General features: G+C 42.8%; 1 long non-coding RNA gene across 1 annotated transcript in view; it reads right to left on the minus strand.

Moving 5' to 3' along the window:
• Window positions 1-15834, minus strand: part of LOC141097685 (uncharacterized) — a 75176-nt gene extending 59342 nt beyond the window's left edge. The window contains exon 1 of the long non-coding RNA XR_012234027.1: window positions 14945-15834. This is a non-coding gene — a long non-coding RNA (uncharacterized lncRNA). The remainder of the gene's footprint in view (window positions 1-14944) is intronic.
• Window positions 15835-16687: the final 853 nt, after the last annotated feature.

A 16687-nucleotide genomic window follows, 5' to 3' on the forward strand; every position in this document is an offset into this window, starting at 1 on the left:
TCTTGTACATAGGAGCAGTATTATAGTAGTTATATTCTTGTACATAGGGGCAGTATTATACTAGTTATATTCTTGTACATAGAGGGCAGTATTATAGTAGTTATATTCTTGTACATAGAGGGCAGTATTATAGTAGTTATATTCTTGTACATAGGGGCAGCATTATAGTAGTTATATTCTTGTACATAGGAGCAGTATTATAGTAGTTATATTCTTGTACATAGGGGCAGTATTATACTAGTTATATTCTTGTACATAGAGGGCAGTATTATAGTAGTTATATTCTTGTACATAGGGGCAGTATTATAGTAGCTATATTCTTGTACATAGGAGCAGTATTATAGTAGTTATATTTTTGTACATAGGGGCAGTATTATACTAGTTATATTCTTGTACATAGGGGCAGTATTATAGTAGTTATATTCTTGTACATAGGGGCAGTATTATAGTAGTTATATTCTTGTACATAGGGGCAGTATTATAGTAGTTATATTCTTGTACATAGGGGCAGTATTATAGTAGCTATATTCTTGTACATAGGAGCAGTATTATAGTAGTTATATTCTTGTACATAGGAGCAGTATTATAGTAGTTACCGTATATTCTTGTACATAGGAGCAGTATTATAGTAGTTATATTCTTGTACATAGGGGCAGTATTATACTAGTTATATTCTTGTACATAGAGGGCAGTATTATAGTAGTTATATTCTTGTACATAGGGGCAGTATTATAGTAGCTATATTCTTGTACATAGAGGGCAGTATTATAGTAGTTATATTCTTATACATAGGGTCAGTATTATAGTAGTTATATTCTTGTACATATGGGCAGTATTATACTAGTTATATTCTTGTACATAGGGGCAGTATTATAGTAGATATATTCTTGTACATAGGAACAGTATTATAGTAGTTATATTCTTGTACATAGGAGGCAGTATTATAGCAGTTATATTCTTGTACATAGGAGCAATATTATAGTAGTTATATTCTTGTACATAGGAGCAGTATTATAGTAGTTATATTCTTGTACATAGATGGCAGTATTATAGTAGTTATATTCTTGTACATAGTGGCAGTATTATAGTAGTTATATTCTTGTACATAGGGGCAGTATTATAGTAGTTATATTCTTGTACATAGGAGCAGTATTATAGTAGTTATATTCTTGTACATAGGAGGCAGTATTATAGTAGTTATATTCTTGTACATAGGAGGCAGTATTATAGTAGTTATTTTCTTGTACATAGGAGGCAGTATTATAGTAGTTATATTCTTGTACATAGGGGGCAGTATTATAGTAGTTATATTCTTGTACATGGGGCAGTATTATAGTAGTTATATTCTTGTACATAGGAGCAGTATTATAGTAGTTATATTCTTGTACATAGGGGGCAGTATTATAGTAGCTATATTCTTGTACATAGGGGGCAGTATTATAGTAGTTATATTCTTGTACATAGGAGCAGTATTATAGTAGTTATATTCTGTACATAGGAGCATTATTATAGCTGTTATATTCTTGTACATAGGGGCAGTATTATAGTAGTTTTATTCTTGTACATAGGGGCAGTATTATAGTAGTTATATTCCTGTACATAGGGGGCAGTATTATAGTAGTTATATTCTTGTACATAAGGGCAGTATTATAGTAGTTATATTCTTGTACATAGAAGCAGTATTATAGTAGTTATATTCTTGTACATAGGGGCAGTAGTATAGTAGTTTTATTCTTGTACATAAGGGCAGTATTATAGTAGTTATATTTCTGTACATAGGGGGCAGTATTATAGTAGTTATATTTCTGTACATAGGGGGCAGTATTATAGTAGTTATATTCTTGTACATAAGGACAGTATTATAGTAGTTATATTCTTGTACATAGAAGCAGTATTATAGTAGTTATATTCTTGTACATACGGGCAGTAGTATAGTAGTTATATTCTTGTACATAGAGGCAGTATTATAGCAGTTATATTCTTGTACATAGGGGCAGTATTATAGCAGTTATATTCTTGTACATAGGGGGCAGTATTATAGTAGTTATATTCTTGTACATAAGGGCAGTATTATAGTAGTTATATTCTTGTACATAGAGGCAGTATTATAGTAGTTATATTCTTGTACATAGGAGGCAGTATTATAGTAGTTATATTCTTGTACATAGGAGGCAGTATTATAGTAGTTATATTCTTGTACATAGGGGGCAGTATTATAGTAGTTATATTCTTGTACATGGGGCAGTATTATAGTAGTTATATTCTTGTACATAGGAGCAGTATTATAGTAGTTATATTCTTGTACATAGGGGGCAGTATTATAGTAGCTATATTCTTGTACATAGGGGGCAGTATTATAGTAGTTATATTCTTGTACATAGGAGCAGTATTATAGTAGTTATATTCTGTACATAGGAGCATTATTATAGCTGTTATATTCTTGTACATAGGGGCAGTATTATAGTAGTTTTATTCTTGTACATAGGGGCAGTATTATAGTAGTTATATTCCTGTACATAGGGGGCAGTATTATAGTAGTTATATTCTTGTACATAAGGGCAGTATTATAGTAGTTATATTCTTGTACATAGAAGCAGTATTATAGTAGTTATATTCTTGTACATAGGGGCAGTAGTATAGTAGTTTTATTCTTGTACATAAGGGCAGTATTATAGTAGTTATATTTCTGTACATAGGGGGCAGTATTATAGTAGTTATATTTCTGTACATAGGGGGCAGTATTATAGTAGTTATATTCTTGTACATAAGGACAGTATTATAGTAGTTATATTATTGTACATAGGAGCAGTATTATAGTAGTTATATTCTTGTACATAGGGGCAGTATTATAGTAGTTATATTCTTGTACATAGGGGCAGTATTATAGTAGTTATATTCTTGTACATAGGGGGCAGTATTATAGTAGTTATATTCTTGTACATAGGAGCAGTATTATAGTAGTTATATTCTTGTACATAGGGGCAGTATTATAGCAGGTATAATGTTCATTTCTCAGACTTTACCATCCTGAAGGTTGAATGTTATATAACAAGAAAAGCAGGGGGTGAGCAGCGTCACGTACTAGAAGAAATGACTGCAGTGCTTATTAAATGCTCATCCTCCTCAGGCTTCTGGATCCCAGCACATCAGCGCTTAGATAAGAAATGATATATTTAGGTATCTGACTCATGTAATTTTTAGATTCCGAGAAAATAATCCTCTCAAGTTGCTGTCTGTAAAATGGAAATCTGCAAATGTCTTGTCCCAAGGTGATCGATACACACAATGTGGCAGCAGCAGCCAGTCGGCCGCTTATTCTTTATTAGCCTTATGCAAGATAGGCAGTAAAAGCATGCGTGTGATTGGTTGTATAATTATATCTGTATATTCATACATCCTCTGACTGTCAATTAGCGATATCAGCATTCATAGAGGAATAGTGAGGAGTTTCCGGTCCACCACTGATTATTATGAAACACCCTAGAAAGTTCACTGCATCTAATGTGTGTATGATGAAGTTCTGCAGTAGCTGAGGTGTATCATGATGTTCTTCAGCAGCTGAAGTGTATTATGATGTTCTGCAGCAGCTGAGGTGTATTATGATGTTCTGCAGCAGCTGAGGTGTATTATGATGTTCTGCAGCAGCTGAGGCGTGTATTAAGATGTTCTGCAGCAGATCAGGTTTATTATGAGGTTCTACAGCAGATGAGGTGTTTTATGAGGTTCTGCAGCAGATGAGGTATATATTATGAGGTTCTGCAGGAGATGAGGTGCATTATGAGGTTCTGCAGCAGATGAAGTGCATTATGAGGTTCTGCAGTAGCTGAGGTGTGTATATTATGATGTTCTGCAGCAGATGAGGTGTATTATGATGTTCTACAGCAGATGAGGCATATATTATAAGGTTCTGCAGCAGATGAGGTATATTATGAGATTCTGCAGCGGCTGAGGTGTATTATGAGGTTCTGCAGCAGGTGAGGTGTATTATGATGTTCTACAGCAGATGAGGTACATTATGAGGTTCTGCAGCAGATGACGTATATATTATGAGGTTCTGCAGCAGATGAGGTGTATTATGAGATTCTGCAGCGGCTGAGGTGTATTATGAGGTTATGCAACAGATGAGGTGCATTATGAGGTTCTGCAGCAGCTGAGGTGTGTATTTTGTTGTTCTGCAGCAGCTGAGGTGTATTATGAAGTTCTGCAGCAGCTGAGGTGTAGAATGAGGTTCTGGAGCTGCTGCTGTCTAGCTTGACTACGAAGTCCTGTTTGCAATTCTACAAAAGGTTAGATGCAGCCAGACGCTCCTCGGTGTGATATCTGCATATCACCACTAGAGGGCAGGATGCACCATCATAATATACAGAGCAGCTCGCAGATGAAACATTATCAGCTCCCATTGATTTTCACCTCCTGATAATGTGTTATTGGAATGTTGGTTTGGGTTTTGCTGAGATATTTTATTATGATGGTAGTGACGTTTAAAGCGAAAAAAATATTCCAGTCCTTACTCAGAGAAATGTTGGTTTATTTTACCATTTATGTGGTAAGATCGCTGGGACAGCAGTCATTAAATGAGAAATAATTTAACAGCAGTCATTACCAGCTCTGATGAAACATGAAGACCCCGTTCCCTATTCGTGTGTGAACTCAGAGCCATCATAAGCAGCTTTTGTAGGAAGTGATGGCCTACCCTACCTTCTCTGAAGAACAAAATGATCAGGCATGTTGAAAAATCGACAGGTTCGATCCTTCTTACTCCCAACATAATCAGGACAACCCCATACACATTAGATAGCTGACTTACCAGCCAAGAGCAGCAGGTATTCATTTTTGGGCTAGCCTAACACATTAGATAATGGTCGAAAAACAAAACATCTACTTTGGAAAGGCCGGCCAGCCATTTAATGTGTATGGGGGTGTCCTGACTTTCCTATGATATCAGGAGAAAGATACCTAGGTAGCACATGCTAAACTTCAATTTGTCTGGCAACAACTTATTCTCTTATGCCCATAAGTTCTAGCAAACTTAGCATCCACTATACTCGCTCCAGCTCCACCGCCTACAAACACAGAAATCCTCTCAGTCCTGCTCTCTAGCACCATCTCTGCTGTCAGGACAAACCGAGAATAACAGGTTGAAGATGAACATACCCCTTGATTATTAAGCTCCAGGCTCCCAAGGGTTAATTGAGGCTCTTTTTGCTTAGGAATCAAAGGACAGGCCCCAATAAAATGTCCCTTCCTCCCACAAAAGAAACACACTCCCTTTTTTTTGCAAATCTCAGGGGAGAAATAGGAAGCGGACGCACCTCCTAAGTGCATGGGTTCCTCTACCTCCACAAGTATTGGTTCACTACCGGCACAGGGGTATGGTCCCGGAAAGAGGGCTCAGGAGAAGGTGGTCTTACCCACTTATCCCGCAGGTGTCTATCCACCTGTATAGCCAATGACATGGCAGCCTGCGAGGATTCTGGGGTTTCACACACTGCCAAAGCATCCTTCAACCTTTCAGCAAGACCTTGCCAAAATTGGCTTCTAAGAGACGGCTCATTCCATTATGTATCAGTTGACCACCTGCGTAATTCAGAGCTATAAGTCTCCATTGAACGATTCCCCTGCTAAAGGCGACGCAGTCTGGATTCAACCAAGGAAATTCGGTCAGGATCATCATAGATAAGAGCGAAAGCCCCAAAGAATCCTTCTACCGACAGGAGGCAGAGAAAAAGCCCAGGATTGAGGATCCCCTTGTAATAGTGAAATCACAATTACAACTCATTGCTCCTCATCCCCAGACAAGTAAGGACGTAGTCTAAAATACAATTTACAAGCTTCTTTGAATACAAAAAATTTACCTACTGAAAACCTATCCGGGAGGGAAATTTTGGGTTCAAGCTGGAACAGCCTACTTGCAGAGTCCCCCACAGTAGGATTCTGCAGCCGCTGCCATTGCTGCTGAACCTCAGCAGATCTGACAACACCCTGTCTGCCCTAGATTATTTATTTTTACTCATTTATATAGCACCATTAATTCCACAGAGCTTTACAAACATTATCGGCACTGTCCCAATTGGGGCTCACAATCTTGAATCCCTATATGCTCTAATGTCCCAAAATAGGGACAGGAACCTAATCCCTGACTGCCCCTCGCGATAGGCACTGGACAGAAAGGAAAGGGGTAGGCGCTAGACAGCCCCCACTACCACTGAAGACAAAGCAGGAAGACAAACTAGGGAATACACTTGAGACGACACAAGAGAGATCACGCCAGCAGTCCTCCAAGTGGCTCCAAGCAGAAACTAGTTGACTTCAAGCAGTTACAACAGACAGAGGTAAATAGAGCTATCACTAGCACCTTGCTGAAGGGACTCGGGGTATTTAACCCCTTTGTGACATCAGACGTACTATCCCGTCCATAGACGTACTATCCCGTCCATGTGACCCGGGCCCCTATGCCCATGGACGGGATAGCACGTCTAGCGCGATCAGCTGCACTCGGGGGGGGGGGGGGGGGAGCGCAGATGATCGCAGCCGGGTGTCAGCTGATTATCACAGCTGACACCCGGCACTATGCGTCAGGGGCGGTCACGAACCGCCCCCGACACATTAACCCCTGGCACAGTGCGATCAAACGCGATCGCAGTGTACCGGGGGTTTAGGGAAGCATCAGGAGGGAGGGGGCTCCCTCTGTGCTTCCCTGAGCCCCCCGCAGCAGCGCGATGTGCAGTGCTGCTACGGGGGGGCCTCCTTCCTTGTAGGTCCCCGGATCCAATATGGCGCCGGGGAGCTTCGGGGGCCTGCAAGGGAGGCATCTTCCTCATGCCTGCTGAGCGCAGGCATGAGGAAGTCTGCTGCAGTGCCTGTGACAGATCGCTGATCTGTTACAGCGATCTGTGATGTGACAGTTCAGCGATCTGACACATGACATTGATGTCCCCCCTGGGACATTGTAATAAAGTTAAAAAAAAAAGTGTAAAAATACTTTATAAAAAAAAAATAAAAAAAAAAAATCGCTAAATAAATTTAAAAAAAAAATAAAATTCCCTAATAAATTCTTTTTTTTGGAAATAATCATAAAAAACCCCAAAAGTACACATATTTGTATCGCCGCATCTGTAACGACCCGCCCTATAAAGCTGTCCCATTAGTTGACCTCTTTAGCGAACCCCTTACAAAATAAAAATAAATAAAAAGCAAAAAATAATGATTTATTATCATACCGCCGAACAAAAAGTGTAATAACGAGCGATCAAAAAGACGGATATAAATATCCATGGTACCGCTGAAAACGTCATCTTCGCAAAAAAGGAGCCGCCACACAGCATCATCAGAGCAAAAATAAAAAAGTTATAGCTCGCAGAAGAAAGCGATGCAAAAATAATTATTTTTTATATAAAATTGTTTTCATTGCATAAATTCGCCAAAACATAAAAAAAACATAAATGAGGTATCGCTGTAACTGTACTGACCCGAAGAATAAAACCGCCTTATCAATTTTACCGCACGCGGAACGGTGTAAACTCACCCCCCCAAAAGAAATTCATGAAACACTGGTTATAGTTCATTCTGCGCCCCAAAAATCAGAATAAAAAGCGAAAAAATGTCACGTGCCCGAAAATGGTACGAATAAAAACGTCAACTCGTCCCGCAAAAAATAAGACCTCACATGACTCGGTGGGTCAAAAATATGGAAAAATTATAGCTCTCAATATGTGGTGATTCAAAAACTATTTTTACAATAAAAAGCGTCTTTTAGCGTGCGACAGCTGCCAAACATAAAAACCGCCATAAATAGTAAATCAAACCCCCGTTATCACCCCCTTAGTTAGGGAAAAATAATAAAATTTAAAAAAAAAATGTATTTATTTCCATTTTCCCATTAGGGCTAGGGTTAGCGGTGTGTTGGGGTTAGGGTTGGAGTTATAATTGGGGGGTTTCCACTGTTTGGGCACATCAGGGGCTCTCCAAACGCAACATGGCATCTGATCTCAATTCCAGCCAATTCTGCGTTGAAAAAGTCAAATGGTGCTCCTTCCCTTCCAAGCTCTGCCATGCACACAAACAGTGGTTTACCCCCACATATGGGGTATCAGCCTACTCAGGACAAATTGCAAAACAACTTTTGGGGTCCAATTTCTCCTGTTACCCTTGGTAAAATAAAGAATTGGGGGCAAAAATATCATTTTTGTTGAAAAAAATGTTTTTTTTTTATTTTCACGTCCGGACGTTATAAACTTCTGTGAAGCACTTGGGGGTTCAAAGTGCTCACCACACATCTAGATAAGTTCCTTTGGTGGTCTAGTTTCCAAAATGGGGTCACTTGTGGGGGGTTTCCACTGTTTAGGTACATCAGGAGCTCTCCAAAGGCAACATGACACCAGCAGACCATTCCATCAAAGTCTGCATTCCAAAATGTCCCTACTTCCCTTCCGAGCTCGGACGTGTGTCCATACAGTAGTTTTCTCCCACATATGGGGTATCAGCGTACTCAGGACAAATTGGACAACAACTTTTGGGGTCCAATTTCTCCTGGTACCCTTGGGAAAATAAAAAAATTGGGGACTAAAAGATCAGGTTTGTGGAAAAAATACAATTTTTTTATTTTCATGCCTCGGCGTTATAAGCTTCTATGAAGCACTGGGGGGTTCAAAGTGCTCACCACACACCTAGATAAGTTCCTTGGGGGGGTCTAGTTTCCAAAATGGTGTCATTTGTGGGGGGTTTCCACTGGTTTGGTACATCAGGGGTTTTCCAATCGCGACATGGTGTCCGATCTCAATTCCAGCTAAAAACGTCAAATGGCGCTGCTTCCCTTCCGAGCTCTGCCATGCACCCAAATAGTGGTTTACCCCCACATATGGGGTATCAGCGTACTCAGGACAAATTGCACAATAACTTTTGGGGTCCTGTTACCCTTGGAAAAATAAAAATTGAGGGTGAAAAGATCATTTTTGTGGAAAAAATATGATTTTTTAATTGTACGGCTGTACGTTATAAACTTCTGTGAAGCCCTTGTGGGTTCAAAGTTCTTACCACATTTCTAGATAAGTTCCTTGGGGGGTCTAGTTTCCAAAATGGGGTCACTTGTGGGGTTTCCACTGTTTAGGTACATCAGGGGCTCTCCAAACATGACATGGCGTCCGATCTGAATTCCAGCCAATTTTGCACTGAAAAAGTCAAACGGCGCTCCTTCCCTTCTGAGCTCTGCCATGCGCCGAAACAGTGGTTCCCCCCACATATCAGGTATCAGCATACTCAGGACTAATTGCACAATAACTTTTGCAGTCTAATTTCTCCTGTTACCCTTGGAAAAATAAAAAAAATTGGACCTGAAGTAATATTTTTTGTGAAAAAAAGCTAAATGTTCATTTTGTTTTAAACATTAAAAAAATTCCTGTGAAGCACCTGAAGGGTTAATAAACTTCTTGAATGTGGTTTTGAGCACCTTGAGGGGTGCAGTTTTTTGAATGGTGTCACTTTTGGGGATTTTCTATCATATAGACCCCTCAAAGTGACTTCAAATGTGATGTGGTCCGTAAAAATAAAATGGTGTTGCAAAAATCAAAAATCGCTGGTCAACTTTTAACCCTTTTAACTTCCTAACAAAAAAAATGTTGGTTCCAAAATTGTGCTGATGTAAAGTAAACTTGTGGGAAATGTTACTTATTAATTTTTTTGTGTGCCATATCTCTGTGATTTAAGGGCATAAAAATTCAAAGTTGGAAAATTGCGAAATTTTCAAAATTTTCGCCAAATTTCCGTTTTTTTTTCACAAATAAACGCAAGTTATTTGAATGAAATTTTACCACTAACATGAAGTACAATATGTCACGAGAAAACAATGTCAGAATCACCGGGATCCATGGAAGCATTCCAGAGTTATTACCTCATAAAGGGACAGTGGTCAGAATTATAAAAATTGGCCCGGTCATGAACATGCAAAACACCCTTGGGGGTAAAGAGGTTAAACATCAAGAAAGGCTGTGTCAATAAGCAGCAGAAGGTGGAGGTCGTTTCTAGGTCCTAAAGGGAGATAGATATCACTCCATAACAGAGATGCAAAAGTCAAGAAGGTGTTTGCAAAGCCAAGCAACGATCTTCTACAGCCGGATCCAATATGGGTGTCTGTTGCATCTGACACACCCGTGACACATAAGTTCTAGGGGGAGTAAAAGTAGGAGAGTCATCAGTTCTAGGGGATGTAAAAGTAGGAGAGTCATCAGTTCTAGGGGGGGAGTAAAAGTAGGAGAGTCATCAGTTCTAGGGGGAGTAAAAGTTGGAGAGTCATCAGTTCTAGGAGGAGTAAAAGTAGGAGAGTCATCAGTTCTAGGAGGAGTAAAAGTAGGAGAGTCATCAGTTCTAGGGGGGAGTAAAAGTAGGAGAGTCATCAGTCCTAGGGGATGTAAAAGTAGGAGAGTCATCAGTTCTAGGGGGAGTAAAAGTAGGAGAGTCACTTGCAGAGAAGGATCTGGATGTTATAACCTGCAGGCATCATGCGTTCTATGAGAAGTAAAATGAGAAGAGTCACTTGAAGAGAAGAAACCAGATGTAATAATAATCTGCTGGCATCTTCTAGGGATACTGTATTTTACCTAGGATGGTCACTTGAACAGAAGGATCCAAATAGCAGTAATCTGCAGGCATCATGTGTTCTAGGGGAGAGTAAAACTAGGAGTCACTTTTCTTGCATGATCCGAGTGCAATTATATGCAGGCATCATATGGTTCTATGGAGGGAAGTTGAATAAAACTAGGAGAGTCACTTGTAGAAACGGATGTAAGTGTACTTATAGATCACACACTAACAGCATGCAATGTCAATTAGCTGCTTCTAAGGTGTGGAGACATAGGGGGGGTCGGAGGGCGCCCAGGTCCGCTACCCGAAACATCATGGACCAGGGATTGTCCCACCGAACGCCGGATCTCCCTTTAAACATGGGCATAACGATACTCAGAAAACACAGGGTAAGGGTAAAACAGTGTGGCAATACTTTATTGAACCACAAAACAGGCAAGTAACACGTAGAACAGTCCCTGCAAAATACCCCAAAATGGTGTACATTGCAGAGTCTCACCCTTCTGATGTCTTGCCGGGATAATGGCAGCTATTACAACAGAGCTTCCAGGGTTGACTACCCCACTGTGACACGCACAGAGAGAGGAGGTAACGACAAGCTTAGGAAGATGACAGTCCGTTGAGGTACAAAGTCAATTGACTGGTAGGTCACAACTTGGCTTCTCCGAACATCTCCATGGAGCCAGGCGACCGGCAGGTCCCAATCCTGGCTTTTTCCAAATGTATACATGACTTTGCGATGGCCAATGGAGCAGATCTGCAATCTTCCAGCCGGGGCCGAAGGCCCCTAAGCCGGCATCCTGTAGAATAATGAATCTGTGTCCCTTGTGATGGAGCCATGGTGACTTTGCTGCTGTGCTGTCTCTAGTCCTTTGGATGTCTTTGCTGAATCTCTGCCTGTCTCTCCGTCTCTCTATACAGAGGCATGTAACCTATTTTTATATTTAACAACTGTCCTTCATTCAGTATTTACATAAAGAGTAAGAACGGAGATGAGATCAAGGAGCATTGTTTGATTATTTAATCTAACTGCATAGTTTTTTTTCCTCCTCTGTTTTCAAAGTCAACAAACTATCTGGCCTACACAATGCATAATAAGCATATCAGTAAACATCACTAGTCATCAAGGATAAGAGCACACTATGTTATATCAAATGTCAATATTACAGGCTTACAAGCAAAAGTCTGTTTTCTCAACCAAGCAGAAAGAGATGCTTAAATTCAAAAGTCAACATATAGATAACAGTCTATTCTTCATGGTTTGCTAAATATTGTCAACTGGTTAATTAGGATACAATGCTGTTATCATCACATAAGGCCAGCAGGATATTGTATTGTATTAAAAAAGGCATGGACCCATGGGATAGGGACACCGTACTACCACTGTTCAAAGCATTAGTTTGCCCTAATCTGGAAGATGCAGTTAAGTTCTTAGAAAGGATGACTTAAGGGGGTTTTACACATAACAATATCGCTAGCAATATCGCTATAACGTCACCGATTTTGTGACGTTATAGCGATATTGCTAGCAATATAGCTATGTGTGATACTTACCTCCGACCGGCTCCCCCGCTGTCGCTGATCGCGCAAGATCGGCCGGATCCATTTCTCGTCGGGCGCTTCCTGCTTGGCTTCCTGTGGCGCCGATGAGCGACGTGTGGAGGCGGGAGGACGTCAGGATCGCCGCGTCTGAAAGGTAAGTATCGTCCGCTGTATCGCTGCTGCATCGCTGTGAGATCTGCCTGTGTGGCAGCTCACTAGCGATCATTTAGTGATGCGCCAGCGATCCTGACCGGGTCGTATCGTGGTTGGGATCGCTGGTGCATCGCTAAATGTAAAAGGGCCTTTAGGGTTAGAAACAGAATAAAGAAGAGCCACAAAGCTTATGCGGAGCAGGTAAGATCTTAGTTATAAGCAAAGATCTAAAGAATGACATTTATTTAGTCTCGAGAAGAGACGTCTAAAAGGGAACATGATTGACTTGTACAAATGTATAAATGGCCCATACAAAAAATATGATGAAAAGCTGTAAAATGTAAAACCCCCTCAAAAGACAAGAGGGCGCTTCCTTCTTCTGTAGAAAAAAAGGTTCAGTCTCCAGAGGATACAAAGCTTCTTTACCATGAGAATTATTAAGATGTGCAAAAGTTGACTTCAGAAGCTGGTCACAGCGGGAACCGTCGATGGATCCAGTTGATCAATGTATGTGATCAAGAAAGAAAAGTTGCTAATTTAGGCTGGTTTCACACTTGCGTTTTTTAGCGCTGCGCCCCTTGCGCTATCGTGCACATGCGCATTGCTCCCCTATCTTTAATATGGCGGGCGCATGGTATAGCGCTTGTACGCGTTCACGTGTGTTTTCATGCACTGCTTTTTTTCCAGGTGTGCGCCCAGGCGCGCCAGACGCAACATGTTGCATTTTTCTGTGCGCCCAACTGCTGCCAAAAACCGCATGCGTACGTTAGCTCACGGAATGTGCAAAAAAACCCATTACAGTCTATGGGATCGCACGCGTGCGCTAGGACATGTGCACGCAAGCATTTTTAGAGTTAACATGGCGACAAACTGGTTAAATCGCATGCACAAAAAAACAGCAAACGCATGCAAAACGCTTAATGCGTTTTTTGCATGTGTTTGGAATGCGCACGAGGCGCAGCGCAAAAAAACGCAAGTGTGAAAGTAGCCTTAGAGCAGATAGGTTCATGTATCATGGTTGTACCTATATCCCTTCCCTTTGCTCTTACCCTCTCCCACCCCCAGCTGAACTTGATGCATAAATCTTTTTTTCAGTTGTACTAACCCACAGTGGCGTAGCAACTGTTTGTGGCGCCCGGGGCGGTCAAAAAATTTGCCGCCCCTTTGGTCGCTGATAATCCGGAAGAATCCGAAGAGCCCACACTACACTCAAAGATCTAATTTTTAGTCTACTACTAACTCTGCTGTTATTATTTCTAAATTTCTAGACTTTCATCTTCTTGCAGTTCTCTCTCTCTATATATATATGTGTATGTATTAGCGTGATGACCCTACTGAACCTCCACCACTGCCCTGCCGAGAGCTGCACCATAAAACAGTGTAAGGAGACCCAAGTGTCTTCCCCCTGCACAGACCCACAGTACACCCCCTACAGAGCCCTCATGTTCTCCCCTTGCACAGCCCCCCTCCCCCGTGTACCCCCCTGCACAGCCCCTCCATGTCCTCCCCTACACAGCCTCCCCATGTACCCCCAGCACAGCCCCCCATGTCCTCCCCTGCACAGCCCCCCATGTCCTCCCCTACACAGCTTCCCCATGTACCCCCCTGCACAGTCCCCCATGTCCCTCCTACAGAGCCCCCCCATGTCCTCCCCTGCACAGCCCCCCCATGTCCTCCCCCTACAGAGCCCCCTCATGTCCTCTCCCTACAGAGCCCCCCCATGTCCTCCCCCTAGAGCCCCCTCATGTCCTCTCCCTACAGAGCCCCCCCATGTCCTCCCCCTACAGAGCCCCCTCATGTCCTCTCCCTACAGAGCCCCCCCATGTCCTCCTCTGCACAGCCCCCCATGTCCTCTCCCTACAGAGCCCCATGTCCTCCTCTGCACAGTCCCCCATGTCCTCTCCCTACAGAGCCCCCCCATGTCCTCCTCTGCACAGCCCCCCATGTCCTCTCCCTACAGAGCCCCCCCATGTCCTCCTCTGCACAGCCCCCCATGTCCTCTCCCTACAGAGCCCCCCCATGTCCTCCTCTGCACAGCCCCCCATGTCCTCTCCCTACAGAGCCCCCCCATGTCCTCCTCTGCACAGCCCCCCATGTCCTCTCCCTACAGAGCCCCCCATGTCCTCCTCTGCACAGCCCCCCATGTCCTCCTCTGCACAGCCCCCCATGTCCTCTCCCTACAGAGCCCCCCCATGTCCTCCTCTGCACAGCCCCCCATGTCCTCTCCCTACAGAGCCCCCCCATGTCCTCCTCTGCACAGCTCCCCATGTCCTCTCCCTACAGAGCCCCCCATGTCCTCTGCACAGCCCCCCATGTCCACTACCTACAGAGCCCCCCCATGTCCTCCTCTGCACAGCCCCCATGTCCTCTCCCTACAGAGCCCCCCATGTCCTCCTCTGCACAGCCCCCATGTCCTCTCCCTACAGAGCCCAACTCTTTTGCATAATATCAGCTATATGAAGATGTAGGCAATCCAACTCCAAGGATTAGAGAGCCTCAACTTTAGAATTAGTAAATGGGGGAGAGGGAGTAATTACCTAGATGCCGCCTCCTGTAGCATAACATTACATGATGGAATGAAATTCAAGGGGCAATCACATACCGCGGTGTCTCCCTCCCCTCACAGACATCATGGGCAGGCTGGGCAGCGCTTCCCGCCGTCCCCCTCACTCACCGGCTCCTGTGTCCTGGGATCCGCTCCTCCTGCGTCACCTCAGCCACACGCCACGTGTTCTTCTGGCAGCTCCGACCGAACAACCAGCCCCGAGCGGCCAACACCTCCGCCCAGCACCGGCTCAGGAGCGGAAAGCAGCCGGGGCTCCGAGTCCGAGTCCAGCAAGGCAGTGGCGTAGAAGGTAGAAAGCGCCTGCACTGTGCCTCCGCGGAGTCCGCGCTGTTCTCCCAGTCAGAGGAGAGGAATTGAATTGCTGCTGCCGCGCCGCCCCCACACACGTGCCGCCTGGGGCGGACCGCCCCCCCCACGCTACGCCACTGCTAACCCAACTTCGTGTGGATTGTATATACTGTATGTATATCTTTCCTTGGATTCCCCATGTCCTCTATATTTTAAGGATGTGATATATGTATTAATACATACAGATCCTCACACTGTGACAGTAATTGTCCGGCTGGTGACAGGAGGCGGCTCGCACATTGTTAATCAGTCTATTATACACTAAGTGGTGATAACGGTGAGTGCATCATAAGTACATAACTCCATCTCTAAGGAAATAATCCTGAATGTCGTCTTATTTTTGTCTTTCATCTCAGATTACTGGCGAGTGGAATCAGATAGGCAATTTGCTAAGAAATAGAGGTTTGAAAGCCGCCTTTTATCTGTTGGGGATAAAATATCTCACATTTCCCTGGAAATGTTTTTTTTCCTTCCCTTAGCATGATACAAAGCGATACATCTCATATCACCTCCTGCTGCACTGCTCACTTCATCTTACTTTACTCTGCCTTGAACAGGCTTTTAAAGGAAGGATATCATCCACAGATTGAGATGGTTTATTGTAGTATGCTTTATACTCACATACTCACATCATATATATCTATACTGTACACCCACACGTCACATATATCTACACTGTACACCCACCCACACGTTATATATAACTACACTGTACACCCGTACACACGTCATATATATCTATACTGTACACCAACCCACACGTCATATATATCTACACTGTACACCCACCCACACGTCATATATATCTACACTGTACACCCACCCACACGTCATATATAACTACACTGTACACCCGTACACATGTCATATATATCTATACTGTACACCAACCCACACGTCATATCTATCTACACTGTACACCCACCCACACGTCATATATAACTACACTGTACACCCGTACACACATCATATATATCTATACTGTACACCCACCCACACGTCATATATAACTACACTGTACACACACCCACACGTCATATCTATCTATACTGTACACCCACCCACACGTCATATCTATCTATACTGTACACCCACCCACACATCATATATATCTATACTGTACACCCACACGTCACATATATCTACACTGTACACCCACCCACACGTTATATATAACTACACTGTACACCCGTACACACGTCATATATATCTATACTGTACACCAACCCACACGTCATATATATCTACACTGTACACCCACCCACACGTCATATATATCTACACTGTACACCCACCCACACGTCACATATAACTACACTGTACACCCGTACACATGTCATATATATCTATACTGTACACCAACCCACACGTCATATCTATCTACACTGTACACCCACCCACACGTCATATATAACTACACTGTACACCCGTACACACATCATATACAGTGCCTACAAGTAGTATTCAACCCCCTGCAGATTTAGCAGGTTTACACATTCGGAA

The sequence above is a fragment of the Dendrobates tinctorius genome, unplaced genomic scaffold (assembly GCF_039654945.1).
Source record: "Dendrobates tinctorius isolate UK_male_01 unplaced genomic scaffold, ASM3965494v1 ptg000009l, whole genome shotgun sequence".
In the NCBI taxonomy this organism is placed as follows: Eukaryota; Metazoa; Chordata; class Amphibia; order Anura; family Dendrobatidae; genus Dendrobates; species Dendrobates tinctorius.